This window comes from Mesocricetus auratus, unplaced genomic scaffold (genome assembly GCF_017639785.1).
Source record: "Mesocricetus auratus isolate SY011 unplaced genomic scaffold, BCM_Maur_2.0 Super-Scaffold_2245, whole genome shotgun sequence".
NCBI classification, from domain to species: domain Eukaryota; kingdom Metazoa; phylum Chordata; class Mammalia; order Rodentia; family Cricetidae; genus Mesocricetus; species Mesocricetus auratus.
This window is the reverse complement of record NW_024429180.1, coordinates 16,844,475-16,871,217: the sequence shown is the minus strand read 5'-3', so window position 1 is coordinate 16,871,217 and position 26,743 is coordinate 16,844,475. Positions and strand designations below refer to the sequence as shown.

The window sequence follows — 26,743 nt, the reverse complement described above, 5'->3', positions numbered from 1 at the left end:
GCAAATGAATGAATTTTTCCCAAGGGGTTCAGTAAATTACATTTTATTCAATGCTAAATATATATTAAAAAGTATCATCCTAGAAACTTTAATTTCTTATTTTAATACTGCATAGACACTTATTTTGAATGTTGGAGGACAAAGAGCAGTCTTATTACAATTATCTAATATATATAAAATATAAATGAATAATACTAAAAACGTGATATTAAGCTAATTTGCATTATTATATAAATACTATGGGCTATTTTGAAGATGAAAGCATTATTCGCTTTTAAAATATGCAATTACATAAGGGCAGCAAACACGCACACACACACACACACACACACACACACACACACACACTCTTCCATCTAGAAGTATCCTCAGATAGATGAGAATCAGTTAAGAACCTGTATAGTAACTCTGCAAAGATTTCCTTACTTAGAAAAAAAGTAGGGAATGTTGACAACTTTTGTGGTTTGATACAGATCTCAGTATTTTCTGTACTTTGCTCTTCGCAATCTCCTAGGTCAAAATTTCAAGGTCTGTAAGACTATGGACATGCTTCCAGGTTGAAAAGTGTTATTTTTCAGTTATTATTATTGACTTATGCCTGTCCTGTTTCTGATTTTTTTCTGCCATTTTGGACTTCTATCATGAAATGCACAGATATTTAGATTTGTATGCCTTCATGTGGATCAACTGTTAGCATACACAGTGTCTCTTCTATTCCTGGAATTCCTCTCTCTGAAGCCCACCCTTCCTCATACTGATAACAGTATTTTGATTAGTACTGTCATGATATAATTTGGTCTAACCTTTTATTTTATTTATATTTCTTAATTTGAAGCTATTTTATAATGAATATTATAGTCTAATTATGTTTTATAATATAATTGCCATCAAATGGCATTAAATATTTTTTATGATTTAAATAAGTGCAAGTTAATGTGCCAAGCTTACTCTGTGGGACAACTAGCATACTGTTTGTTATATTTTTTTCTTGCCTCAATTTTACTTGTATAAACAACATAGGGCACTGACCACTCAAATAGTGTGTATTTGTGTCACCACAGTCCATCTGTCTTTATTTTGGCAGACAGAAGTCTTTTCTAAGTGGCCTTCAAAGAGCTTGAGTGCCTTTGGGAACCCGAATCTTGGTCTTTGGTTTTCAAAGTCTACATCCCTTGGCTGTGGAGCTTCTAATCTCCTTCCCCAGCTCCAGGTGAGCAATGACAGCAAGATGGGTGAGTTTGAGGTTAGAACCCTTTGGCATCTTGGCCTTAACTTTCTTGGCTTTCACAAGGGTCTTGAGGGCCTCTGCAATGCTCTGATTGCCTTTGCCTGATTTGTGTTCATCATCATCAGGCCTTTCTTGTTGTGTTCCTTGGCATGTTCCATGAGAATTTGGGGTCAAGCCCTGAAGAGATTCATATTATTGTGCCTGGCACTTCCTGGCGCCATTTCTGTGCTGTTTTCAGAACTGCTTGCATGTGGTGTGGTGTCTGGAGTTGGCCATGTCTTCATGGTAACCCATAGCTCCTGAAGCACCACTGGTGCCTGCCTTCTCCTTTTCCTCCTTCTTTTGTTTCTGTTCAGGAGTATTTCTCTTGCTATATTTTTATTTGTGGATCATTTTAAACAAAAACTGATTATTTTGTTAATTTGTATGACATCCTATACAATTTTATTATCACATTACTGTTTTATCATTCTTTTATTATTAAGATATTATTTAGTCTTTACAGTTAATGCATTGATGACATAATCTTTAGGCAATTTGTCCAGTCTGTTCCTACCTTAGTCACCTGCAAATGAAAATAAGTGTCCTTAGGTCTTAGAGCTATTTGGAAGATAAATTCAGCTACTATTTGTAGAGTACATGAATGTTGTTTGCACACATGAGAGTCCTCCAGATATGACAGCTGTGAGTGTTAGTAATTAATGGCTAGTTGTGCAACACATGTAAAAATAGAAATAAAACCTCAAAAGGTATGCTTAAATTTTAAAATGCATTTTTGTTGTTTTTCTGTTTTAAACTCAAATTGCATAATATGCTCACTGATTGCTACACATTCAAGGCTGATTTCACAATTTAAATTGTTTCAGTTAACAAATCAAGGACTTGGTATCCTTAATTTCAAATGTCACGAGCCATAAAACATTACTGGATATATAGGTTGAAAAATAGCTATAAAATGTTGAAGTGTATACCTTCATTTTATGCATAATCTTCTGTAGTAGATGATAAAATGCCACATTAATTTCTTCTGTTATCTCAAAGATTCAGATTATGCACTATTCTTACATTCACTTCAAGTGTTTTACACAGGGAAAAATAAAAATCAAAAAATTTACATGCTAAATAGATGCTAAATAGAGTTGTATTGAATACAGAATTATGGTTTACTGAATGTGGGTTACAGTGAGACTCAGTGACAGACTGCAGCGAAGTACAAATGAGCAAATCGCAATTCCCTGGCCTGAAGGAAAACAAAATAAAACAAAAGCCTTGACAGCAAAAAGAGCTAAGACAACAACAAAAAATATGAGTGATTCCAGCTAATCAGTACTTACAACAGCGATTTGACACAGTTGCAATTATGTAGCTATGCCATGCACTAAATGTCCCATCTGCCTTTTTCATTAGTCCAGTGTCATGTGACTGTTCCTTATCAAAGTGAATGGTTATGACTGACACTTTAGTGTGGGTCTGCAGCTCTTCAGGCCTTTTCTTTTTCTGCTTTGAAACAGGGTGCTACTGTGTAGCCAGGCAGGCCCTAAACCTCCAAAGCCTCCTGTCCCCGCCTCCCAAGCAGTGTGATTACAGGTCACACTCTTTCTACACATATCTCAGAGGCCACAGATTAAAGCTGGAGCTTCAAAATTGAACTCTACGTTGACAAGCCCTAATTTGGAGGATTTCAGACCTTTCTATGATGTTAGGCAATCTGGAAACTATGTCCTGTCTAAGTTAGTGAGCTTTGTTGTGTTGTTCCCACAGAAAGCCATCTCCAACTCAGACTGATGTAGCAACAGCAGAGTTCAACTTGGTTTTCTTCTGTAGCAGCTCTGTGTTGCTGGCAGCTGCAAGGAAACTTCCTTGGTCACATTAGCGAATGATTATAAACCCTTCCACCTAGCGTGAAATAATGCAGTGTCTTTTGACTCTCGGTGAAAAGACAGAAGTGACTATCAAAGAAATGTCACTTTGGAGTTTCAACGTTGACAAAGGTAAAGACTGTGAAATGCTCATCTTTGCTCTTGCTATGGCTGCTTGTTGTCGTATCATAGACTGCACATTCCTACTACCCTGGGAAAAACCATCTCTGAATAAATCAAGTTGCCTTTTACTGTTTAAGCAGCATTATAAGCTTCTGATTCTACCAATCCTTTCACATTTCAAGAGCTATGAAAATTAAATGCATGCTACAATTAGCATGCCTTATAACTGTACTACTTAACGCTACTGTGCCTTAAAATTGGTGTGATTTTGTATCAAGCATTAGTTTTATAATAAATATTTATAGCACATTATTAATTGTTCATAGGCTGTAATTATAAATTTTCTTATTTCAAAACTTACATGATTAGTTCAAAGTAACTATTTTTAACTATTCCAGTGAAAATAATGGTAGATATTAAAGAGAATTTTATTGTATTAAAGGTTTATTTACTTTTACTTTATATGTCTGAGTGTTTGCCTTCATTTCTTTACCTCCAAGTTATACATGCATGTCTAGTTCCTGCAGTGGCTGGAAAAAGACATTGAATTTCTTGGAACTGGAGCTACAGTGAGTTGGGAGTTATCACTTCAGTATTTAGAACTGAAGCTAGGTCCTCTACAAGAAAAGCCAGTGCTCTTAACTACTGAGTTGTCTTTCAGAGTTAAAGGATATTTAACTTATTAAAGGACACCCATGTAACTATTATAAGAGAGTGCCAAACAAGATAACAAGATAATAATATGATCGCAACATAGTTGTTTACAGACCATCCTGGTTTACATAGTAAGCCACAACCAGCCAGAGCTATATAGTGAGCTACAGCCATCCAGGGTTCCACAGTGAGATTCTGTAAAAAATATGAAAAATAAAGTTGTATTTCTCATTATATTTCTGACTTACATGACTTTCACTGTATTTACACTAAATCCCAGAGAATGTCTAGTCTTGGGGCCTGACAAGTATGAAGGAGTGAGTATGATTTCAGTATATTTGCAACTATGCACAAGAGATTTTGAAATTTTTCCGTAAATAAACCAATTTCTACAAGATGTTTCATTTGGTTTTAAAATAGTTTTTGAGAAGGAATTGTACACTGTGGTTCATTTGATCACATGTCACTGTCCGCTGCAGGCTGGCTTCAAATTTGCCTGTCTCCCTCCTGTTATCTCACAGAGTTCTTCTTGATTAAGTTTAATGAAGCTCCCAACCTGGCTGACACATTCCTCCCGGTCTCAGCACACTGAACTCCACCTTTTGGTACTTCCTGCAAATAATTTTGTTAACATCTGAATGGCATGCAGGCTTTCGTTAGCCTTTTCAGGATGGAGCACATCTAATTTTTAAATACAGTATCTCTCCAAACACTTTATATTAAAATGTATACCATATTTATTCAGAGTCCACATAAATGAAGTTTGGAGATAATGTCAGATCAAGACTCAGGTGGCATAAAGTACTGTCGTCTTTCCTTTATTACTGCAATATATCTTTCAGTAGCCTGGATAATGCATGGAGGATATGGATAAACCATAAGCTTATTTATCTAGAAGGAAATGAATGGAGATATTTTAATTTGTTAATGACAATAAAAGGGATAGATAGTCACTATGTGCTGGAAGGTACAAGGGAAAGAAAAAATCCTCTGTAGACCAATACAGTACTTTGAAAGAATGGATTTAGGTTTCAGGAGCTCAGGCAGTTTTCATATATTTCCCTACTTTAATGGGAAGAGTCAGCTTATCTGGAAAGTGTAGGCCACCTGGTACCACCATGAATGAATGTGGCGTGGCGTGATAGTAAAATCTGAGTGATCTGAAAGAAGCCTCACTGTGAGAGAACAGGGCACATATAAAGTTTACAGGAAAACAGAGAACTAAATTACAACATGGTTTTACTCAGTCATATTCAGACTGGATATTGATAATGCATTAAACCATGTTTCTAAAACACACACACTCACTAAAAGTGGTATCCAAAGCACATTTCACTAACATAACCTTATAAAATAGATACTTGTCTCTAAATGTGACATTTTGTCTTCAGAATTTTAATATGCTGCTTCTAACAAGAATTGAAATAATAATTTCCAAGTTTAAAATAATTACTTTTATGAGAAAAAAGAGACATGAATCTTGAGATTTTGTTATAAATTTTCTTAAAAATATAAGTGCTTCTACTGACAAAAGGCTAATTTTTGAATTTCTGAATTGAATAGCTTTGAAGATCTGTCAGAGCATGGAAGCAGGTGATTACCTCAATTTCATGGCCAGCCTGGACTGCAGAGCAACAACAACCATTTTTGAAGAGTCCTTTAAATGTCATGCAAACGCAGTATGTTGATTCACTATTAGCAACATAAATATAATCACACTAAAAAGGAGTAGATGAGTGACAATGGGAGCCTGAAGTGTTTCTTTCAAATTTTAATGATGGTAGTTGTTCATATTATTACAATTTTGAAGTCTTAAGGAGGAATTCACTATCTATATTTGTAATTTTTGTGTGCTAATAAATTTATTTCACAAAGAAGGTGCAGGTAGTTACTACTTGTTGGCTGAGTTAAGTTGGAGCTGTTCATAAAGACTCTTCATATGAATACCCATTGAGGTCAGGAAATTACCAAGCAGCTTTGGGGAAGTGATCTCAAGGGATGGGAGATAGAACACACTTTAAAGTGTTAGAAGTGAGTAATGGAGCAGAAGTTTAAATTGGTTGGTGGTGGGGACAGAGCAGAGGAGGAAGTATGAGGAGGGGCAAATAATGTTAAAAACAGAAACCTACCAATGTGCAAACTTCTTTCTCTGTCTCTTTCATGAAAAAACAGTCACCCTATAACCAAACATATGACAGAGATTAACAAATAAAAATTTCAGTGTCAAGAATGGTTTATTTCCTTTATAATTGGTGGCCAGTCAGGTCCTGTTGACCTTCAGACATTACAGGCTACCGCTACTGCTCTTGATTGCCCTTCCCAAAATGACAGTAAGTCCCTATTGCTCAGGATATCAGCTAATTTTGTCATAAAACATGGAGAAACCAAGCTGGAAGTTTTATAGTTTTTTTCTAGTTTTCCTTATACTGAAAGGTTTAGGTAAGCTACTGGAGGAGAACAGTAATCCTCAATCATATCCAGTAGTGAACCCTAAGAGCTACAGTAGACACAACCATGGTAGAGGTATAATGTTGCATGAACACCAGAAAGCAACCAACTACTTTTCAAATGGATTTTAGTCCTATTCTATAAGATGACACCTATTTCTGGTACCATTACCAGGATTAAAAATTTACAGGTAGGGCAGACTCTTGGTTCTAGGGAGAGTATAGTATTATTATCCTGCTAAGTGACCTTAGTGTTAAAACCCAGTCTGATGACATCATTATACTCATAGATTAATGTCTCTCTCAATCCTCATCTCAGCAGCTTCTATTTATAGTAGATGATGATTAACACAGAAGACCACATCTGGCTCAGGTGAAGAAATTAAGTATGTGGAGATTCTCAGCTCTGAAATGAACATGTATGTGTTCAAAGGCTCAGTGATCATAGATAGAGATGGTAAAAAAGAATATAGACTCCAGAGGTAGTGAATGACTACAAGACTTCCGGACCAAATTGCACCTATGAATTCACAGTGAATGCAAGAGCATGTACAAAACTGATGCAAGCCGGAACCAGACCAAATCCTAGCATGGAGACTGCGTACTTTGAGCACGAAGTCAAACCATAGATGTGCAGTGATTTACAATTATTTATTATTGGAAGAGGGAGAGACTTCTGGGTCCTGATAAGTCAACCATGATAAAAAAGACAGCCACCCATCCAAGAATATCTGGGCATTGCACATTGATCTCCAAGTGTTAAAGAAAAAAAATCAGGTGCTCATAGATATATAGATTAATATCAGGGTCTAAGATTTGATTCAGGATTTATCCCTAGCTCTTGGACTGGTTTCTTGGAGCCTGATCTCTTTGGAGGGATGCATTGCTAAGCCTAGATATGGCGGTGGGGGGAAGGAAACTTTGTCCTGCCTCAAAGTGATGTGCCAGAGTTCCTTGACTCCCCATGGGAAACCTGCCTAAGAAGTAGATGGGAATTAGGGTTGGGGGAAGGAGGGTATAGCAGGAGGAGGGGAGGGAGTGGGAACTGGGATTCGTATGTAAAATGAGAAAAGGTTGTTTTTTAAAAAACTGATGAAAAAAGAAAAAGAAACTGATGGGGAAGTCCTGTGTATATGTCAATAAAGCACTGTTGGCTAACAGGGAAGCAAGATAGGTGGGACTAGGAGTTGTGGAGGATTCTGGGAAGGAGAGACACAGAGGAGTCATGATGTAGCCACCATAGGAATAAGAGGTCTGGACCCTTTTCTCCGGTAAGAGAAATAATTAGATTAACAATTATGGGGTAAATACTTAAGTCAGAGATAGCCAGTGAGAAACCAAGTAAACGACTAACAGCTTTATAATTAATATAGCCTCCTGTGTGTTCATTTGGGACTGATGCGGCTCTGGAACCAGGCTGATGAGAAGGGTGCACTCTACAAGAAACAAACAAAAAAGGACAGGAAGTTGGGTGGGTAGGAAAGGAGGTTAGATATGGGAAAAGTTGGGGGAATGAATATGATAAAAAATATATTGTACACAACTGCCAAAGAACTATACAAATATTGTTTTAGGTGTAGGCCAAGGCAATAGTGAATGAGTCATACTGAGGATGAATGGCATTTTTAGCAGAAAATTCTTGACGAATTTCTGATCAGGCAAGATACCACAGGACTATTCTTTGGAATGATTAGAGACTGTGCTTTACACATATAGTTGCTATGCAACTAATGGGCATAATTCAGTATGGGAGGCAAATGATGTTGGAAGGGTAAACTACTTAGCAGTTCCCTTCAATATGCATCCTCAAGAGGGTCCACCTACTCTTCAAAATTAGAAGTGCAGAAAATTTGTTCCAATGTTTGACATCTATACTTAAAATAAAGAATAAATACATAACTGTCTGACATTTTCTTGTCATTTTCTCTGTACATTTCAGGGAGAGATTTGTTTTTATTTTCTTGATATTTTATATTCTGTGCCAATACTGAGCCCCCGATCATCATAAACTTTGCTGAAATTGCCTGCTAAGGCAAATGTTATTAACATTAGTAAGACTGACAGTCTGACTGATAGCCTAATAATAATAATTATTATTTAACTTTTTATTTGCTACCTAAAGCATAAGAGCACTAAGTAGCTTTATAATTCTTGTTTCCATTGGAAACCAGGCTAAATGCAATAACAAGACCATTAGCTTTGTGTAGTCCATTACACCATCGCCCTTTCATGCTATATTTTTGTGCAGAATTGGTGTCGTCGTTGATAGAACAAAACACTCTGCTTCATTATCTGCATTCAATTTTCATAAATATCTACGTTGGTTACAAAATACAGTGCTTTTACAGAGAGCTGCCAGGATTATTTTAAGTCCTTTTAAATAATTTTTCAGAGGAATGAAGATGATATGTTGCTAAATAAACTCATTCTAATTATCTTTACAACATAGCACATGTTAAGAAACACAATTTCATGTTTATAAATACCTTTGTATTTATATTTACAAATATACATGCCTGAATGCTCAATGTATGACAGAATAAAACTCAATTTTATGTAAATAATAGAAATCATGAGGAAGATCTGCAGAGGTTCTAATATAAATAGAACTCCATTTATTAAAAATATATAGATTTGTGTGCATATATATTCTACTATTGGGTATTAGGCTATTTCTAATTCTGAAAAAGACTTTTATTACAAGTTAAAAGAAACAATGTTACAAAATTATAAGCCACCTATTCAAAATACATGCATAATCAATAAAAAATTGAATAACGGAATTGACAACATAAAATAAATAAAAATTTCTCATAGTATATTATAACATAATATGTCATTGAAAATTAATAAATTACTACATTAAATAATGTCAAAATTGACTGCCATATCATTGGTCAAAAAATGAATGTATTTAAATCTTTTGAATGGATTCATTAACATTTAGTAAGTAGTAAAGTTTTTTTTAACCATTGAAGTGACTGGTAACTTTTAAATTTGCACACAGCTGATGAGTTTGATTAGTTCGGAAATATGCATATATGCATCTCATCATCAATACAGTTAATAAGACACCATATCTTTTACCTCTGTAGATTTTTAGTTTCTTTTGCCTCTGATTTTCTCATGTGTGTTCTTGTATTAAGAACATTTGAAACAAATTATTGCATTTAACATGTTAGCTATGTGATATGGCATTGTAAACTATATTGATGATGAAATTATTTATTTTGTGTACCTAGTAATGTGCAAATGTTAAACCATTTTCCATTTTCCTTTCTTCTAGCTTCCAGAGACTAGAATTCCACCTTGTGTTTCTGAATGTGTGACAAGGTCAGAAACATCATATAAATGGAAGCCCTTTCCCTTTGGAGAATGGCTTACATCACATATCATAATAGCCTTTAGTTTCTCTCTGTAACCTTTGGCCATGCCAGGGGAGCAGCAAATGGCAATTGAAGACCATGGTGTCAGCCTACCAGAAGGAAACTTTCTTATGGGCCAATCTTGTTTTGGCAAGGCCACAGAGCTGCAGACCCTGAAGTGTCTTTTGCTGCCGCTGTGCCCTTACATGTCTGCAGCAGCTCTCTGTCTGGTATCTAGTATGGCACGAATATATATATATATATATATATATATATATATATATATATATTGCCTGTAATACAGTATATTTAGCTCTTGGAAACATCCCACTATACTGAGCATTTTTACCTGTGGATTGTGAAGATGACCCCTCCCTAACCTGTACAGTCAAATTTGATAATAATAATGATAGCCTCTAGATTAATAAACACAAATGCTAGGATATGTTCACAGTTAGGCCTATGACTTCCAACCTTAGGATTTGCTCAGGTTAATGCTTAAAAGGCAAGCACTTGAGTCCAGGGGCCAGGCTGGGTCTAATTCTCTTAATGCTGAAAAGAAGCAGTCATGTACCATTAGCAAAATAAATGCTACAAAATAACTTCAGGTTAGACCTTGCTAATAGTTTTAAGATAAAGAACTCCATAAAACAAACCAAAGTTCACAAGGACACAGAGCTGAGCTGTTTGACTCATTAGGCTAGGGTCAAAAATACAAACCAGACTGATTGGTGCTAGCTCCCCTTCCTAGGTCAGGTTAATAATCAAAAGTGATGATTATACCTATTTCTACCCTCAAATTGCTGTTATATGTCTGTCTGTCTGTATGTATGTGTGTATCTCAATGAGTAACTATGCACCCTAAATACTTAAAGTAGAGCTGACTGATTCTTTTTCATATACAAAAGTTTAGGTTAGTGATTTCTTATAAGATTACCTTTCAAGATAAGCAATAAAGTAATTGGCCCTTTCTCTGTAATTGCAAAGTGCAGCCTGTCACTAAAACACTTGACAAGAACACTTTGCTTGCCCACACAGTTATCTATAATAAGTTGCTTGGATATGAATGCATGTAGGTTCTTCGGATAATTTGTATTTCACCTGTAGCATGTAAAATGTTTAATCATGTAAGGGAAAAGGAGAATTCTGGGAAGACGATGGGTAGAGTCAGAGAGCTGCTATAAACACAGAGAAGAAAGATGAGAGTCATGAACTGAGGAAAGGTACTGAGCAACGTGGCTAGACATAGATAAGGATTGTGGGTTAATTGAAGTGTAAGAACTAGTTACTAATAAGCCTGAGATACTGGCCCACAATCTCTAAGCAATATTAACCCTCTGTGTTAATTTGGGAACTGGTATGTAAAACAGAAACATCCAACTACAGGTGTGTTTGCTTCTTTTTGTTTTAGAGCTTTTAGATGTGCTGTTAAATTGCTAGCATTAAATTTCTCCAGAGACTTTAGCCAGGCACCTAGTGCTAATAAATTCCCTTTTAGCTCTGCTTTCATTGTGTGCCACAAATTGTTGTGTACTCATTCTCATCGAATTCTATGAGGTCTTTCTTTATTTCTTCCTTGACCCAGTGATAATTCAGTTGAGATTGCTTCCTTGAGTTTATAGGCATTCTTCAACAAATAGTGCCAGCATAACTGGGTATCAACATTTAGAAGAATACAAATAGATACATACCTATAATCATGCACAAATGAGGATCAAATACCTCAATATAAATCCAGTTGCACTGAACCTGATAGAAGAGAGAGTGGGGATATCCTTGAGGACATAGGCACAGGAGACAGCATCCTGAACAGATTACCAGTGCCACAGACATTAATATCCTTAATAAATTGAGGCCTCTTGAAACTGAAAAGCTTCTGTAAGACAAAGGACCATGTCAATACAACAAACAGCAGAGTGCAGAATGGGTAGATATCTTCACCAACCCCAGGAACAACAGATGGCTAACCTTCAAAATATATAAAGAATTAAAGAAAACATACTTCAAAAACCCAAATAATACAACTAAAAATAGGATACAGATCTAAACAAAGAATCCTCAATAGAAGAATCTCAAGTGGCAGAGAAACACTTAAAGAAATGTTCATCATCCTTGACCATCAGGGAGGGAAATGCAAATCAAAACAACTCTGAGATTTCATATTACACCTCTCAGACTGGTTAAGATCAAAACCACAAGTGACAGCTCATGCTGTAGAGTATGTGCAGAAAGGGAACAATCCTTCATTGCTGGTGGGAGTACAGGCTTGTACAGCCGCTTTGGAAATCAGTATGGTTTCTCAGAAAATTGGGAATAAATCTACCTCAAGCCCCAGCTATATCACTCAGGCATATACCCAAAGGATTCTGATTCATACCAAAAGGACACTTGCTCATTTATGTTCATAGCAGCTTTATTTTTAATATCCAGAACCTGGAAACAACTCAGATGCACCTTAACCGAAAAATGGATAAAAATGTGGTATATTTACACAATTCAGTATTACCCACCTGTTGCTAAGAATGACATCAGGAAATTTGCAGGCAAATGGGTGTAACTAGAAAAAGTCATCCTGAAAGAGGTAGCTTAGACCCATAATGACAAACATGCTATGTACTCACTCATAAATGAATATTAACAGTAATGCAAAGATAACCACGTTACAATCCCCAGACCCAGAGAGGTTAGGTAACAACGAGGGCCCATGGAGGGTACATGGGTCTCTCAGAGAAGGGGGTATAGTAATCTCCAGGGTGAACTGGGGATGGATGGGCTTGAGAACTTCAGGGATGGGGTTGGGGTGTGTGTAGGGAGAGAGTGCTGAGAGAAAGTCTGTCTGTCTATATGCAAAAGTCAAAAGAGGAAGTCATATCCCCCAGAGCTGGAGTGAGACACCCAGTGTGAGTGCTGGGAACTGAACTCAGTTCTCCAATAGTGGTGCATGCTCTCAGCCACTGAGATATCCTATAGCAAACTCAATAAATTTTATAGTACAATATTAAATATTTTTATTTATATAGGATAGACAATTAACTACAGAATTAATATTTGTTGATATAAACCTGAACACGAGTTCGTGATTGGTGAGGTTATAGGCCCTAGGATACTTACTCTCAATCTTGATCAGGCTTCTTTCTTCAGTGTTTAGAAGTCAAGGACAAGATTCAAAACCAGTCAAAGAACATAACACCAGTAGCACAGACACTGAGGTCAACAATTAATACATGGGACCTCCTGAAACTAGGAAGCTTCTGTAAGGCAAAGGACACAGTCAACAAGAAAAAAATTCAGCCCACAGAATGGGAAAAGATATTCACTAACCCCACATCTGACAGAGGGTTGATCTCCAAAATTCACAAAGAACTCAAGAAGCAAGTCTCCAAAACACCATAGTATCCAATTAACAAGTGGACTATTGAACTAAATAGAGAATTCTCAATAGAGGAGTATAAAATGGCTGAGAGGCACTTAAGAAAGTGCTCAACATCCCTAGCCATCCGGGATATGCAAATCAAAACAACTCTGAGATACCATCTTACTCCTGTCAGAATGGCTAAAATCAAAAACACCAATGACAGTTTATGCTGGAGAGGATGTGGAGAAAGGGGAACACGCCTCTACTGCTGGTGGGAGTGCCAACTCGTACAACCATTTTGGAAATCAGTATGGAGATTCCTCAGAAAAATGGGAATAAACCTACTTCAAGACCCAGTAATTCCACTCTTAGGCATATATCCAAAAGATGCACATTCATACAACAAGGACATATGTTCCACTGTGCTCACAGCAGCATTATTTGTAATAGCCAGAACTTGAAAGCACCTAAGATGCCCCTCAACTGAAGAGTAGATAAAGAAAATGTGGTACATTTACACAATGGAATACTCTTCAGCAGAAAAAAATGGAATCCTGAAATTTGCAGGCAAATGGATGGCACTAGAAGAAACCATCCTGAGTGAGGTAACTCAGTCACAAAAAGACAAACATGGTATGTACTCTCTCATATATGGATTTTAGATGTAGATCTTGGGACTGCCAGCCTACAATCCCATGGGCAGAGAGTCTGGGCAACAGAACCTTCATCCAATGGCTGATGGAAGCAGAGGCAGACTCCCAAAGCTAAATACTGAGCTGAACTCAAGGAACCCAGTGACAGAGAGGGAGGACTATGAGCAAAGGGCTTAAGGTTGGGCTGGTTTAACACCCAGAAACAGCTGACCTCAAAGGGTTAGCTATTGAATCTCAGACTTATGTCTGGGAATCCAGCATGGGACTGATCAACACCTCTCTGAATGTGGGTGTCAGTGAGGAGGCCTAGGCAATCTATGGGGCCTTGGGTAGTAGATCAGTATATATCCCTGGCATACAAATGGACTTTGGGTGCCCATCCCAAAATGAGAGATGCACTCACCCTGGACTCTTGGAGGAGGGTCTAGGCCCTGCCCTGGATGAAATGACAGACTATGGACACCCCCATGGAGGGCCTCATCCTCCCTGGGGAATTGAGGAGGTGTTGGGCAGGTTGCTGGTAGGGTGTGGTAGGGACATGACTGTGAGTGTTCACTCCTAATGAATCATCTTTATAAAATGCCCCAGTCCCAAGCAAAGGTCAAGGGACAATGTGGAAGAGGAAGCAGGGAGAATGTAAGATCTGGAGGATGAGGAAGAATTCATCCTTCAGGGATGTGGGACCTGGTAGACGGCTCATGCTCCAATATGTGACTCCACACTCACACACATATAGACAGTACTAATTAGATTAGTAATTATGTATTAATTGTCGATCTCAGTGTCTGTGCTACTGGTGTTATGTTCAGGAAGCAGTTTCCTGTACCAATTTGTTCAAGGGTACTTCCACTTTCTCCTCTAAGAGATTCAGATTAAAAAACTTGAGGTTTGGAGGAGAGGACATGTTTGGGTGTTCTAGGGGTAGGCAATTAGAGATTAAGCTCGTATTTCATTATATGGTATGCTAGTATGAAATTATTGAAGAAAAAATTTAAACATTTAAAACAAGAAAAAAAAGCTGTGCTATGCTTTCACATTTTTATGAGCAAAAGAGGAGGGACACTGCCTGGTTTCTTGAACGTGTTTCAAGTACCAAATTCTTTCCATATTTTCCTTATAAATTTAGAATGGTATTAGATAACATAAAAGATTGACAACCATGTAACCGTCAGTTGTGCACTAGAATAAAAAATATTAGATGACTCTTCTCTGGAAACAACAGAATTACTGAACATCTGGTAATTTTAGATCCATTTCATTTCATAATTTGAACAGAACACTTATGATAATTAATCTTGATTGTCAGCTTGCCTGGATCTGGAATCAGTTGAGACACTGCTCTAGGCAGATCTGTGCCGGCATTTCCAACGAGGATTTACTGTGCTCAGACCTCAGAGTAGGGGACACCTTCTGGCAAGTGTCCCTGATACAAATTGGTCTGAGCAAAATTCAGTGTCCTCAACCCGTTTCTGGCCAATGAGTGTGTCTCGCCAGTTACTGCTGCCGCCGCCATCCTACTCTGTCAATAGGATCTAGCATATTTGAACTCTAACTTTGTTTTCTTTTTGTGGGCGAGTATATACAGGTCTTTTTTTCCTCCTCATAACAGCAGCTATTGGTGGGAATTTGATGCTTTTCCCCTGCTTCCAAACTCCTGTTGGTTTGGAAGGACAGTTGAGAAACAAAAACTGGCCATGGAATTTCGCAGAACTGGCTGTCAATTGCTGAAGGGTGGCAGAGGGGACAACGTAGCAGGGCCTAAATGGGAGGCTGGAGGCAAGTTCTGTCCACCCCACAGGGATAGGAAGGACTGCAGCAGTGGACAGGACAGAGCGTCTCAGAACGCACACACCAAGCTGATCAAGTGCAGAGCAGGATGAGAGTTCTGGGGCATCTGCCCACCACCTTTTTACAGGCTGGCCATGCGGCTGTGGAAGGCATCTTGTTCCAGGTGGAATGTCCTCTGGCAAATGTTTCATCTTGGTGATCTTTTCTACTGGACATGCAGTGTGGCTGGTCAGGCGGAAGACAGAGCTGAGCAAGTATAGCAATTGCAGACCATTCATAGAGTTCGAAACCAAAGCGCTGTCAACAAGCACCAAGCTCCCAAGACCAACTTTTTAAAAAGCTGCAGGTCCAGATGTTGCAGAGGTTCTTGTTCTGCCTGGTCCTGACACCTTTCTCAGCCCTAAATAAACGATGGTATATTAGTTATGAAACTGTTGACCAATGACTACGACTTCTTATTGGCTAACTCTGTCTTAATTATTAAACCAGTTCTATTAATCTATATATCTCCACGTGATCTTATCTTACTGGAGAAAGGTTCAGACCTGCTACTCCTTTCTGGTCTATATGGCAACTGTTCTGGCGGGCTCCCTCTGCCTACCTTTCCCAGAATTCTCCTCATCCACTAGTCCCATCTATCCTCCTGCTTTATTGGCCAACAGTGTTTTATTCATCAAATCAATAAGAGAAACATATAAACAGGAGGACATTACCCCATTAACCAGAGGTAAGAGCAGTGTCCTGGTCAGCTGGAAAAATGAGGACACAGTAGTCTTCCTGACAGATTTAGCATTCCTGTGAGCTAGCCTAAGGAAATCCATTACCAGACCAGGAAGTGAGCCAGGACACTAAGCATGAGACTGTGACCTGTCTGCAGGAAGATGGAATTTCCTGTTACTAAAAGCTGAGAGAGAAGAAACTGCTGGGAACCACGCTCCACACCCAAAATTCAGACTGAATCCTACCATCTACTACAAATGCCCCTCCCCATGGTAAGGAGAAGTCGTTGGTTGGGCTTAAGGATAGATAAGACACTCCTGAACCACACAGAAGGAGAAACTGGCATCTCCTTTCCACGGGTAGTGCAGAGTTAAGCTATTTCAGTTCAAAGCTGACTACTACAAGAGCATAGGGTAAGACTCTGGTAACAGGAGAGGTGGCTTTTCAGACCAGCCAGTAGGTATTTCTTTCAGTAATTTCAAACTCAGGTTAAAAAGTTCAAGCCTCAGAGGGTTTAGGCAAAACAATAATTAATGCACATTAATGAAGGATGGAAATGCCAGTATTTGTTAAAAATCACTGTATCATTTAAACTGATAATTAAATATTATATAATTTTAAACTACTTACAAATGTAAGATGAGTCATACATATAAAGTATCCCTTTTAAAAATAATTTAGTAACATTGAAGATTTATTATTTGAAAAGAATGATGTACAGTTGCCTCCGATAGGGTTCTCTAGATGAACAGAACTAATATAATGTATGCACATTATTAAAGGGGATTTATTAGAATAGCTTACAGTTGACCATGAATGGTTAGTCCCATAATAACCATCTATGTTCTGGAGAGAGCAAGAACCCAGAAGCTGTTTAATCAATGGTGTTCAATTGGGTGCTGAAGTCTGGAAGCTCTGTGGAGACTACAGCCTTTAGTATACAGCAGCGGGCAAAGGATTATGTGATTCCCATTTTAAAAGGTTTAACAACTAAGTTACACACATAGCTTTAATCCTTAAGAACATATACATTCCTGTGCTCTGGCCTAGAAATTGTGTGTGTGTGTGTGTGTACATGTATATTTCACCACAAATATTTGCTGAAAGCAATCAATGCATTGAAAACAACCTTAAACCAAACAAACATCTCACAATGTTGGAAACAACTCCTGGATACAAGTTGTGTATGGTTTTGAATGCTATTTTGTGTCATTTAGATAACTTCTTCTTTTGCAAGTCTCTGCTAAAGGCCTCTGTAGAAAAGTAACCCTATTCCTTCCCCCACACAATGTTTTCTATGCTGTTGGATAAACACAGAACAAAGCCCTTTGTTAAGGGTAGACACTCCCCTGGCCCCTGGCTTCCCTGGTCCTGTCATTACATCATGTACTAGAGTCCTTTCCCTAGTATTTTGATTTCTGTACCTGCATCTTAAGTGCAAAATGTCATTGTAATGCAACAGTGTGTGATTGATTGTAATTTCTAAAATTTAAGTAAAAGTGAATAAAATAATACTACTTGCCAAGAAGAGATACAGTGGTTAAAAAACAAAAACAAAAATGGAAACTCTATATGCTACTGATAAACGGCACTAAATGCTAGTACCCTCGTAGACCAGTTATTGGGTCCCTTGGAGGGGAAGCAAATGAAGGTTATAAGGCATAGTCATGGGAGCTGGGAATCTACTTCAGACTCTCTTCAGAGCAATAGGTGTTCTCAACCTCTGGTCTATCTCACTATCCCCCATTTTTTATATACAAAGTAGATAGTAGCCACCAAATATGATAAAAATGATGAAATATCTTAGACAGGAGCAAAAATATATTTCTGAAAAAATAATCAGACAAACGCAAGAAGAACAACTTGAAAATATCAGAAGTCATAAAGGTCACAGTGAATGGAAGGTCAGAAGCATTTGCCAAGTGCAAACACTAATAATTCATCTGTGCCCTCGGAAAGGAGACTATTTGCTTTCATTGTTATTTTGCTCCTGCAGTGTCTACTCCAGGCAAAAGGCCATCTCATCTGTCTGACGTTCTTTTCCTTTTCACTCAGGCTCTTTCTGAAATACCTCTTCTCTCCTTAAATCTACCTTGTTCTTTCAAACAGATTTCCTTTTCAGTCCTGAATTAACGACTATTTCCCAAGCATGGCAGACATTTTTGCAAACATCCATTTTATGACTAAATATTGATATACACAACGGTTATGTTTTTTATTTAATTTTTATTTTACTTCATTGCTGGGCACTGGCCACACGTGTTAAACCAGATCCCTACTTCAATGGGGCTTGCTCTTTGTGTGGGAAAAGCTATACCTGTACAAGAAAAATCAACTTTAGTGAGAGTTATGGTACTGGTTCTTCGGAGGTAAAAGTAATTGCACTTCATCTGGGCAAGGAAGAAAGGACCGTCTGTGTAATTAGCTCACATTGCACTGGGAACTGATGATTATGTGATGCCGGCCAAGTTCAGAACAGGGGGAGTCTGTCAGGCAGAAAGAGCATCGGTTTGGGGTGTCACAGTGGAGAAAAGCTGTGCACTGTAGTAACTGGTAGTAGCTGAAGCCTCATGCTGGAGACAGAGACACGGTGAGGCGCAGGGGATGGTGGGACCAAAGCAGAGAGAGCTGTCACCTAGACACGTGCTTAAATACCCCAGGAAATTACTTTCAGTATAGGTCCCGCGGGGGTTTTCTGAAGGATTTTATAAAAGACATATTTGTACACACGGTCTCTGGACTCCCATAAAACAATGTGAGGTGCACTCTCACCCTGAACTCTTGGGGAAGGGTCTAGGCCCTGCCCTATATGAAATGACAGACCATGGACACCCCCATGGAGGGCCTCACCCTCCCTGGGGGAATGAGGGGATAACGGGGGGGATGGGGGGAGGGCACGGGAGGAGGGGAGGGAAAGGGAGAGGGACCTCGTACTGACTTGTGAAGCAACCTTGTTTCTTATCTAAATTTAAAATGGAAAATAAAAAAAATATTAATAAAAAAAAAGAAATTCATGTTAGCTCCACAGCCACGAGCAGAGGTACCTAGTATACTCCTCTATCAAATGGTACTTTGACTAATAAATAAAGCATTGCAGTTGATAAAACTTGAAAAAAAAATAAAAGACATATTTGTAGTGTTTCCATGAGAACTGTCACCATAAACTCAGGCATTTGAACCTCTTTTCCCCCAGCAGTTGCTGCTGTTTGGGCAGGGTTAGGAGTTGGGGCTTGAAGGAGGAAGTATGTTAACGGGGGGGGAGGACTTTGGGACAGAAGTGCCTCTTGCCTTCCATGGCTCTATCTCACTATTTTGAAGATGCAGGCTCTCAGGTCCTCGCTCTTGCTTCCGCATCCACTGCTCACCGGGCGCTTTTGCGTGGTGATCTCATCTCTCTGGGACCGTGAGCTGAGATGAACTGTCTTCCTTAAGTTGTTTTTGCTATGGTGTTTTAGCACAACAACAGAAAGGCAGTTAATGCAATATAAAAAGTTATTTGTCAAGTTCATATTTGCCTTATTGTGGATTACGGACTTTATTTTATTTTTGGCCTGTGCACGAAGTTGTCTAGCTATATCAGTTACTATGCTGAGAAAAAAGAGGTGGTCTGGCTTGATTTTCTACTCCCTTCTTCATACATCTTAAAATTTATTAATACAATGAGGTAAGATATTTTGAAATAAACATATAATTTAACATTTCAGTTTTCACTCAATAAGGTCTTTTGAGCTGACTTCTGTAACCTCTGTTTTGATCCATAAGCCATATGTTATTTTAATTCTCATGTCTGAATTATAGTGTTTCATGAGAGTCTTGGTTACCACCATAACTCTTTTAAGGGTACCATTTGGAGGAAGTTTGTTAAGTATTTGCTTCTGTGCAAACACACTACAGGTGGGTTTTCACAGTCAACAGGAAGCTCATGCTAAGGTTTTCCTGTGGAGTCGCAAGAATTGAGGTTGTCTTTTTCCTTGATGGCTTTGGAGGAAGTTAGCTGCTGTCAAACATTCAGGCTTCCTTGATCAACCATGCACTTATGTTTATCTGAATTTTCAAGAACAAGATTTTTCTTCCGGGGTCATCTGATGGGGCCTGCAGGGAAGAATTTTTCAGGAAGGGAGGAAAGTCAGATCTCATCCCACACTCTGGCTTGGTACCCTTTTACTGGGTGACTTTCCACTTGCATCTTATCCTCCTACCTCTCTCCTGGCCTCTGGTTCACAGGGTGGGAAGATTCTTATGTTTTGTCTTACACTGGCAATGAAATGACCATTCTGTACTTCCTTATCTCTATTGGTTCTCCTAACCCTAATTACAGCATCAATGCAGTTGGGAGCTGCTGGCTTAGAATTTGGTTCAAACTGTCCCACTAAGCAATTAACAGGCATGGCCATTACTTTTATTTTGGCTTGTCTTAACCAGAAACTCCAACACCTGGTGTCTCCAGCTGAGCTCCTGACAGAATATTCACAATGGAGTGCAACTGTCTTCCTCTCTAGCTGTGGAATGTTTTTATCACCACAAATAAAGACAATGATGGGATTGATATTATCCAGGAGGTAGGCAGGTGAGAAAGTGGTCATAAGATACTCCCATTACTATAGAAAATATATTTATTTGAATTAAGTGAATTGGCTAGAAATGCTTTTATTGAGTGAACTAGAACATTCCTTATGGGAGCTCTGAGAGGAGATGGGTGGAAGCCATAGAGCATCCTTGTGTTCATATATTTTCTGAGACTACTTGCCATTGGACTTGCCTCATGTACTCAAATCCAAAGAGAAGTGATGATTAGAAACTTGAAGTAAAAATGAATCAGCAGAAATTAAGATCTTAAAATAAAAACTTACTCCTAAATTTTCATCTTTAAACTACAATACCTCCACTGGAATTATTTGGGATGTTGAATTGGATGACATCCAATTTCATATCATTATAGAAAACTTTATGCATACGTATTATAAACTACTAGCAAGATCACAGCTTTTCTAACATATTCTAGATTAGCCTGCCCTGTTTTCTAGCTAAACACATATTTCTCTGACACATTCTTGGTCCTGCGAAGATCTCGTAAAGCAGGCACGTTAAGCAGAAAGAATTTAACATATAAATAAGCTCTAAAGATGACTTTGAGAATCCTGAGCAGTAATAGAGAAGGGATGAAATAATTCAGCCGGCAGGAAGCAGCTGCCACTAGTGTAGTGGAGGGAACAATAAAGGAAGAGTTGATACAAAAGGGCCCAGACTTGGATAATTCATGTTATTACAGACTGTAGATTGTATACAGGAATCATTTCTAAGGACGCTTCTTGAAAGTCTATATTATGTACCAGTGAATTGGAACAAATTTATAGATATATCTGCACAACATACAGGTTCTGCATTTAATATGCTAAATCTGCTTTAATAATTTGTTTGCCTTGCTGACTGAATCTGCTGCTTAATGGTTGCCAACGTGCAAAGAGCCTGAGACACCCAACATTCTCTCATATAATACAGTGGGAAAAAATCCAAAAGCTTTGGAAATGCAGAGTGTTGGGCTTGCTGTTTTGTGTGCCATCTGCTCCCTCATAATAGCAGAAGGGCCGAGAGGATTTCCTACTCCTCAAGGCACTGCTGTGACACGGTGTAAGAGAATGGGCACCATGACTGAAGTGCACCACAGCAGTGGTGCTGTCCAAATAAATGAGCAGAAATTAAGACACTTTAAAAAGATGACAGTTTGATCTTTTTAACCAAGGAAAAATGACATAGAAACCTCAAAACAGTGGGAAATGAATCTTTTCCCTCAAAGTTAAATCTGACATTCTAAAATTGATGGAAGAGGAGAGGGCCAGTGTAGAAATGTCTCCACAGAGACAGACTGATTTCTTAGGGTGAGGATGGTGGGCCCTGGAATATCACAGACACAAACAGACATGTGTATCACAAAGCAGAAGCCAGAGTGTATGTTCTTGAACTGTCAAACAGAGAGGAGACAGCTATGCTCTGGTGTTGATGGACACTGGCTTATATTGATAAATTACACCATATGAAGCATAAAGTAGAATTTCAGCTCATGAAGGACTCACCTGATCTATTTATTACAAGCTTTTGAATGAGTTGGGAGAAACCTCATTTAAATCTCAAATGCCGTTCCTATACAATGAGATTGATGACTGCCTTAAATTCCATCCTAGAGCCTTCACCCAGTAGCTGACGGAAGCAGAAGCAGAGATCCACAGATAAACCATTTATATTGGATAGACTTTATTGTAGGGAGAGATCTCATGCACCAGTGACACTGACCACGCCTGTTTGGGCATGGCCACAGGTATGTTTGGGTAGAAGACAGAAAAGGAAGAGAAAGGGGCACTCACTCTCTTGGTGTTGCGATCGTGGTTGGATCTTGGCTTCTCATGTAAGTGACTTCTCTCTCGCAAATAAAGTATCTTACGACCCCTTTCCCAGTATCCTTGGCGTGGCTCACTTTCCATCTTCACTTTATAACTTAATTTTCAAATGCCTTGAACATTACATTACAGTTCTTCTAAATATGTAAATTAAAAATCTTCCAACCTTTATAAAATATTTTTTATTTTATATTACTGTGCAGCATGCTAAGGGAAGTTTGAATAGAGTTTAAACTTTGATTTTGATTGGACACTAGGACTGGTACTAAAAATAAAATGACATTATGGTCCACAGGTGAAGTCTGGCTTCAAGGAAATTAGTTCAAAGATAGCTTTGACCCAAATTTATGTCCTAATATGTTCAGAATATATACATAAACATCTTCAGTCATTACTTTTCTTTTAATAGGATAGTTGTATTCAGAAACTGAAAGAATATTTAGAGATATTTCTCTATCCAGCATGGTAGTCGATTACGTTAAGAAACAGCTGAGTGTCTCTTACTAGTAGAAGGAAACAAAAGCAATTCGGGCTCCCTGGGGATGTTGCAGAGGCTAGCTGCTGCTATCAGTAACTTCACAGATAAAAGGTTAGTAGTTCATTCCACAGTTTTGTATAAATTGCCTCATTCCTGCTGTAGGTTAACAGCTCTTTGGGAGTTTTTGCACATTAACATTAACTTAATTATGGTAAGCTTAAAATGTATCTTTGTTCCAAGATTAGAATATGATTCAATATTTTCTTACACAGGCTTTACAATTGCATTAAGAGATGATTTTTCTAGACCAGTAATATTTTTCTTCAAAATGTGGGATATTTGTATTTTAAATTTGGAAAACTTAGAGGATTGCTATTTTGTCTGGCCAAATTTCTTATGTCTAAAAGTCGTGTGTGTGTGTGTGTGTGTGTGTGTGTGTGTGTGTGTGCGTGTGTTTGTGTGCATGTGAATTCTTCATATGCCGAAAGTGCCCAGGCAACTGCCATTCATAACCCTGTCAGAAAGATGCTCTTGTAGTTATTTTTCTCGTTGTGATACAGGATTTGACAAAAGCAACTTTAAAAGGTTTATTGTTGCCAAAGTTGGATGCCCTAGTCTGTCGCTTCACAGAAGACATGGCATGCACATGTGCCAGCTGATCACATGGTGTCTGTCATGATGACACAGCGAGTGATGAACGCTGGTGTTCATCTCTTTTCTCTTGTTTCATTCAGTCCATGATGCCGGTCCAAACAACGGTACAGCCTACTTTCAGGGTTGGTGTTCCCATTACATTTACTGAATTCCAGACACTTCTTCCCTGCAAGTCCAAAAGTTTCTCAACTAGGTGATTCTTGATCCTTTTAGATTGTTGATCAATATTAATCTTCTCCCAAGTACGAATACCAGTCTTTAGGACTATCTTTTCACAGTCTCCTGAAGTCATCACCTCTAGTAGTGTCATTTCAGGGATTAGATTTCAGCATAATACTTTTATGGATGACACAGACATTCAGAAAAGAGCATGAGTAGAAAAACTACTAATCACTCCAGAAGATCAGGACCTGAGGAACCATTCCACCTAGCCAGGCTCACACATATGAAAATATTAGGCTATTGCTGCTTAGACCTATGTTCTGATATTTGGAAGTAAACAATGTGTTTCATTGCTGTATGCACCACTATTATGCTGGCTACACGTTTGTTAGCAGTAATAAAAGAAGTAAAAGCTGTCCTTTACAGCCAGCATAATCCAGACTAGGATTTGAGATGAGAAACAGGTTTGCTCTTTGTCCTCAAATGTTTTCCTTTGCACAAAAAGAATGATGGCAATGTATTTTCTTCTTAGCTCTGTAATCACATAGCTAACTCCAGAAATGGGCTCTAAGAGTGGAAGAAATTTAGCAAAGAATTGGTGTAGTCTATAATGAAAAACTCTTTCAGATATGTAATTCAACTTTAAATTCTTGCGCAAGTGAGGGTTTATGTTGTACTAGAGAAAGTATATGCACGAGCATTCATAATTTCCAGGAGACAGAGTTGCATTGTTGAAAACAAACAGAAAATTTGCTTGCTTTTGTAGTTGGACAAAGCATACAGAGACCAGCCATGTTCACTGTGGCTTCTCAGCCACACTATATTGTTGCTTTGTGAACATGCAGGAAAACATATTGCCAAATGCAAAGACCTGGGAATAGTTTCTGTACTTATCAGCTTCAAGCAGGTTTAGGACAGAGCTTTTCCATTAAACATGCCATTATACTTGAGAAAATACAACAATGTGTTTTATAGAATAACACTAATTCACTGTATTATCTAACATCTAAGTGTAACTAACACAATCCAATTGATGTTCAATAAAGAAACAGGAATTCATCTGCATTGGAGAAACTATCCATAAAATTTACAGATACTACAAAATTATATACTGTGATATGTTGTTTACTATAGTTAGAAAAATAACATCTACATATTGTATAGAAAATTAAAAATAATAACATTGCAACTAACAGAAGCCAACAAAACAATAAAACTGAACATATGACACACAGTTTAAGAGATCATTTATAGTGGTAATTTGAAATGAAGTAATAAAGTGAATCTACTATTAAGAGATGATGATATAAAATATATATGTAAATAATATGAGTCCAAATTACTCTAGTAATAGAAAAATGGAAGGAGCTACTTTCTCATTTTTCTCTCTCTATTGATTATAAACATGAGATAAACTTCATCCGTTCATATATCTTTACTTAATAATTTAGAATTTTAGGCATTAGTCAAGAAAATATTTATATAGGTAAATGTTGAATGACAACTATATATATTTTAGTATGTATTTAAATAAATAGCATATTTAAATAATAGCACATCTTCAACTAGAGATTTTTAAATTTCTTATTGATTCACACCACAAAATTTTCTATGCCAATTTGGATAAGAAATGAGTTTTCTTTAAATGTTGTCTTAGTTACTGTTCTATTGCTGTGAAGAAGACACCATGACCAACACAAGATGTGAAGGAAACCTTTTCTTGGAGTTAGTAGTTTCTGAGGTTGAGTCCATGACTGTCTTAGATCTTAGCAATCAGCAGGTATAGAGAAAGCAAGACTGGACTTGGTGTGGGGTTTTGAAATCTCAAAGTCCATCCGTAGTTATATAAATTGTCCAATGAGGTTATACATCCTATCCCTTCCCAGAGCTATTCCACCAACTAGGGCCTTGAAATTCAATATACTAGCTTATGGGGCAATTCCCACTCAAACCACCATACATTTATCACTCCTATTTGTGTGTGACAGGCAATGACTCCATTTCATTTCTAGTTTTCCCACATCCTCAGTTACTCATCTGCCTCATTACTGTGACATTTTATGTTAATATGGCCCTTAATACTTCCCATGATCTCTGTATCTCCATAGTCACTTCCCTAATGTTCTACATGACCATAGTTTTTATGAGCTGTCATTTGTTAAATATCCCATTCTCTTACAAGCCCATCCACACAGTTGTGTTCATAAGTATTGCTTATGCTGTTTGTACCCTTCCTACCTCTAGGAGAACCCTGTCATACTTGTATGCTTTTGCCTTTATCCCTTGGACACATGTATCAAAAGTTGTGTTACAATATGACCAACACCTAAAACAGTTAAGTAATATGTCAGTAATCAAGTAGAGTGCAACATAGATTTCCACTTAAGTCAGACTAAGCTTGACTTGAACTGATAGAACCATTGTGTAATGTATCCTATTTGGATAATTATTACTCTCATCAAAAAAGATCCACAGTTAATGGTTAATGCTAGTTTAGTTAATGCTGACTCAGCAAAGACAATTTGAATGGTGTGTGTATGTGTGTGTGTGTGTGTGTGTGTGTGTGTGTGTGTGTGTGTGTGTGCATTGTACATGCAAATATCACATTCTCTTTTGGTAAAAAGAAGGAATAAAGAGGAAGAGACACTTTGTAAGGTAAATGAAAGCGTTAAAGTCATTATGTAATCCACTATAGCTGATTTACTCTCATCAAGCAAAATTTATTCAAACAAATAACAGCCAAAAGAAAAGCTAGAAATAATTGCTAGGATAGATAATTGTCATCCACTCAAAATCATTACTTTTGTTTCTAGGGAAAAATAAAGCATAAATTTGGGATAAGTAGCATAAATTGTGAAGTGCACC

The 26,743-nt window shown here is 37.8% G+C and overlaps 1 long non-coding RNA gene across 7 annotated transcripts in view; it reads left to right on the top strand.

Annotated features, from left to right (window-relative positions):
- LOC110340897 overlaps nt 1-26,743 on the top strand; it is a 132,627-nt gene that overhangs the window by 100,689 nt on the left and 5,195 nt on the right. For 5 of the 7 annotated variants that reach the window (XR_005878134.1, XR_005878132.1, XR_005878144.1 and 2 more), the window contains 3 exons: nt 1,085-1,210; nt 2,990-3,219; nt 5,428-5,738. This is a non-coding gene — a long non-coding RNA (uncharacterized LOC110340897). Of the gene's footprint in view, nt 1-1,084; nt 1,211-2,989; nt 3,220-5,427; nt 5,739-26,743 lie in introns of those variants that run through there. The other 2 variants (XR_005878150.1, XR_005878165.1) reach the window with 2 other exon arrangements.